Below are 5,368 nucleotides of genomic sequence, written 5' to 3'. Positions count from 1 at the left end.
AACAATCACATCACATATACACTGAAAAACAAATGAGATGCAGCTTTATGTTTTACAGGTTTCATTTGTTTTAAAATAAAAATGACCTCTGAAAGAACATTAATAAAATTGTAATATCACTGATATTTAGCAGGACAATAATAGTACAATTTCAAAATGCATAATTCAATAGTTGTAGAATTTATTCAGTCAATATATTCTTTCTTTCTGTCTTTCTTTAACTAGGTAAGAGAGATTTAAAACCTCTTTTTCAAGAGTGACCTGGCCAAGAAGGCAGCACAAAATAGGTTACAACACACAACAAGCACACAAAACAACACAAATAAAATACAATATATAATAAAATGGTACTAACACTGATATTTAGCAGGAAAATAATAATACAATTTCAAAATGCATAATATAATAGTAGTAGAATTATTCAGTCGTTATGTTCTTTCTTTCTTTCTTTCTTTCTTTCTTTAACTAGGTAAGAGAGATTTAAAACCTCTTTGTCAAAAGTGACCTGGCCAAGACGGCAGCCAAAAATAGGTTACAACACACAAAAAGCACACAAAACAACACAAATAAAATACGGTCACAGTTTCACATGGTTTACATGATTACACAGTGTAATCACAAGATCCAATTCAGCTTGTTTCTCTGTCTTTTATGATTGACTTGAATTCCCCTAGAGTTACAAGATGAGTCAGTTTCAAGTCCTTCTGCACATCAACACAATGATTTTCACAGTGCAGACACTCTAAACTAAGCAACAGTAATGTAGCCTATTAAGTGATGACTGAAAAGGCAGAAGCAAAATGCTTATTTAAGCCTAGCCTACATTTCCTATCTTATTAAGCTAACAGCTTCCGAAGTGTAAGGAAAACAACAACAACAACAAAACAAAAACAGGTAAATCATGAACACTTAAAGATTTCAAAAACTGATTTGCATGCCATTATTTTTAAAAACCAAAAGTGAATCACAAGCTTTTAAATTTTTACTGGCATCATTCCGCAATTTAATCCAAAATTAAATAATATAAAACAATATTGTTTTTCCTGTTATCTTCAAATTTTCTTCCTCAGTCATTTAGCGGCACCCCTTATGGATGGCCAGCGCCCCTAGCATTTGCCTATATACACTGCCTAGGCCACTGGCCGGCCCTGGGCTACACCATTATGTGTTATTTACGGTTTATCTCAGTATTTCATATTCCAAAATTCCCCTCTTAAACCATTTAATTACATCAGAATTATCCATGGAGATAAATGTTGAGATACTAACTGTTGAAATATAGGCTGCACTCTTCTGTAGCCTACCAATGCGTTTAATCATAGCTACTTGTCCCCCTGGGGTTACTGCTGCACTGTCTGTGGTATGTGGAAACATTTACGCTATAGGTCACAGCTAAGATACAACGAGTATGCTTGACTTAAAATGATAACACAACGAGATAGTTTAACAGAAACAATAATTCCAAAATGAACATTTAAAAAGTTGAATAAACTGGCAAAAAGTGACTTATAAGCAGCTAAAATAACTAGCAAAAGTAATGGGGACTGCTAGACATGTAGTTATAGTTAGCTAAATGGGACAAATAAACAAATTAAATTGTCAACTGCAGTAAAGGATAACTCATGAAACAAGCTAAAAGTAACATACAAAGGGGGCAAGACTTAATACTATACTAAATAGTTAACAGAGAGTTGAGTTGTTAATTTAAACGAATGTATACAGTTATGCAATCGTTGACTTAAAGTAATGAATAGCATTGGAAATTGTTAGCATAAAATAACAGCTAAATATTTGAGATAGTTATTTCTTAAGTAATTGATCCCCCCACACACAGTCATGTTAATGGGTAAATTAACCACAAAAAGTGATAGCCAAGTTAGAGTTTATATAATGAACTGATAGCAATTGTCATAAAAAAACAACAACTGTAAACTCAGAGTAATGGATAAGCAGTTGATTTGTCAGCTGATGGTCGTAAATAGTTGTATAAAGTTTACTGAAAAACCAAATATCTAAATTAGATGTTAAAAAAAGGAAGATAGATGTTAAAGATAGTATCATTTACATTTCATCAGTGTCAAATGGTAAAATATAATGGCTCTTTACATAATGGAGCTTAAAGGAGCTCTGCTTTGCAAAGAGCTAGTTCAGCTTTACCTCATGTTTACCTCATTTTGAGTTAATTATGACCCTGTGAACTTTCGATTAAAAAATAGTGAAACAACGCATTGATAACAATGTACAAACAAAGTAAATGTTGGTCCGGTTGGAAAGTACATTTAGACCATTGTGTACACTTAACAAATTACATTAACCAGCTGGCTGACTTGCTATTTTCTAATGAGCTGTAGGAACAGTTAAAGGTTGCAGTGGACAGATTACTGACTTGAGAATCTAAAAATGTGGAAATATAATGTACAATTTGAAAAAAGAAGGAAAATACTCTGCACATCAGAAAAGCAGATTTCCCTTTTTGCGTTGCTTACATCAATGATCTATGGTTGTTGCATTACCTTTCCTTTGAAATGAAAAAGTCATATACATCAGACACATTGTTTATTTAACCACAGCAATTTATATTATAGGAACGTAGTGTTGTATTTGAAAACCTGAATGCAATGCTTCCCAGCTACAATAGTGATGCTTAAACATCTACATTTAAGTTAACATCCTTATCAGTTCTCTTTTCTCACAATCCATTTTACCGTGAAAGATAAGACTGCACCTCCATACTCATATTCATGTTTTCATGTTTCTGATCCTGACCCAATTTTACAACCAACTCTTGATAAACCACCTTGCAACGCTCTGTTTTCTGATTCACTGTTCTGCAGTTAGTTGGCTGCCATCATATGACAAAAATATGTTTGTATGAATAGAAGTTGCCTGGCAACTAAGTCCCCTGACCCTTTTGCCTTGTCTTGCGTACCCTACCTGATTAGCCCTCATGTGTGTAGAAAACATTATGTATTTGTTCTCTCAGCTGTACAGTGTGTTTTTCTAACCATGGCTTTTGCATAACACATCTACATCTGCAGATCTGTGCAGCACAGAAAGACAGAGGACAGGCCTTATGTTGATCTACATGCACAAGGGATTTCATCCTGATTTCATCATGACGGTCTAGTCAGACAGACGGGAGAGGCTCAGCTGAATTCATAATCTCTATCTCTCTCTCCCCCTCTATCTCTTTGTCTCTCACACACATGCAGTTGCACAGTGTCGAATCTTGATGCATTGGTTTTGTTTGCATAAAAATCACATTATTCTGCATTGCCATTGTTCTCTCTGGCCAGATATTGATGTCTTTTTCCCTAACTGGACTGTTTTCAAGATCCCAATTAGGTCACCCAGAGTTGTTCACTCCCCCTGTTTAAACCTATTCAATGTTTTGATATGTGAGTGCAAGTTTTCAGCCAGATGGGCTGCGAGTTCCACCAGCTCAAGGACAGTTTGGGGAGTGACTCAGGCAGCAGAGTGCCTGAGCTGGCCAACTCTCACAGATTTAACCAATAATGGGAAAAGTGGGGCCTGTTGGGAGCTGTGGGTTTTGGATTTAGTTTCTTACACTAGTTGGTAAAGAAAAAAAAGATTAGATTGTAACTGCACACCACATATGATGTCAATCAAGTTGTTTAATATAGAATAATCTGTAGTTTCCTGGTTGGACAACGATAATACTACGCACAATGGCACCAGCATTATCTGCAAATCAAAGACTCGTGTGAAAATGTTATGCTGAACTAGCTCTAGCTAGTGCATTGCAGTGGGGGGGGGGGGGGGGGGGGGGGGGGGGGGGGGCGCTTGTAGATGGGTGAGAAGTGAGTTGGGGTGAGTGACTGGGGGGGTTAGGAGAACACAGGCTGCTGGTGCATGCTCAACATTCCTCAGGTGTTGTCAGCATAGCTTGCCCAGTAATTACCTCTCTGTGAAAACATGCACAAAGCCACACTGCAGCAGCAAACTGAGTAGCAGTAAACCAGAGAAGCTGTTAAGGATGGGATCTACAGATGAATAGTGGTACATTTCTGTATACATTTAGGCAAAGTATGTGCTGAAACAGTGATTTGTTTTAAAGAGTAGTGTGCTGGATGAAACAGGATCAGTGTACCTAATGAACAAGCACAGCCACAGTTGCAGCACAAGGATGTGCGAGAGTCAAGGGTTTGATTTATGCAGCAATCCATCTTCCCAAGGATACGGGCAGGTTGCCAAGCAGACCTTGGCATGTTAATCTAGTGGCAAGATACAGATGTACACTTGCAAAGATGGTGGTCAGCCTTCCAATACACCATTTTGTATTAACTTTGCATGCAGGGAGCAGATCTTCCGATCATCCCTCTGTGTACTGCTTTACATTGTTCCCCTCAGACGTCATTACTTCCTACATCGACATTTCTGTCGCTGTGAGAAGCTGGTTTTCTCTGTGTCTGGGAACTCTTCTCTCACCCTCTCCTATGCTCCCTCACTATGCCCCACTCTGTCTCCACGGCTGGCTCGCTAAAAGCTGGGGGATTGTGTGCAGATGTGCCTGGAGAGAGGCCAGCCCCTCTGCCCTGGGAGAACATGTGGTCTGGGAGTGTTTACGCTGGCACTCTTTCAAGCTGTCTCCCGCACAGCATGCTGGCGTCTGTCTCTCCTGGATGACAATGCTTAACCCTCTTCTCACAAAGGGGGCATTCTCAGGTTGAGGTGACAACTAGCATCAGGTTGATTTACTGCCTTGACAAACAGGAATGTAAATAAAAGGCAAACAAATTTGCCAACATCCAAAAGTATTCTCTCCCAGTGAACTTGAGTAGGAACATACATTAAATAGTGTGATGATTTTGTAGAAAAGGAAAGTTATTTCACTGTTTTACTCAATACTATCCCTCTGACCTCTGTGTGCTTGTATTCTGTTTTGATTCTCCAAGCAAAAATAAGCTGGGATTCAACAGAGATTCAGACTTCAGGCATGTTTTTCACAGATTCTCGACATACCTCACATTCTCCCCTGTGATTCTGTCTTTGGGTAAACATATGCAAACTGAAAAGCCCTGAAAGACACACTTTTTTTTCATGCCAATGGCAGCAAGGTTAATTTTGTTTGTGCAGTGTAAAGAACTCACTGGTTGTTTTTAGTACCCATGATTAAATGCCTGCAGGAAAAGGTGACACACTGCATTACAACATAGACTTGCAGAGAGAGTAGAATGTATGAGCCTTGCAGTTACAGAAAAGCAATGATAGAGACTCATATCTCGTTTTTGTTATGTAAGCAAATAAAAGTATGATGAGAGATCTCTGCGTGGATATGCCTGATAAAGATCACAATAATGCATTAAATGTCGGATTAATTTTGTTGTCAGTAAAATGAGTTACAGTC

This window comes from Notolabrus celidotus, chromosome 11, assembly GCF_009762535.1.
Source record: "Notolabrus celidotus isolate fNotCel1 chromosome 11, fNotCel1.pri, whole genome shotgun sequence".
Classification (NCBI taxonomy): Eukaryota; Metazoa; Chordata; class Actinopteri; order Labriformes; family Labridae; genus Notolabrus; species Notolabrus celidotus.
This window is presented reverse-complemented; position numbering follows the sequence as displayed.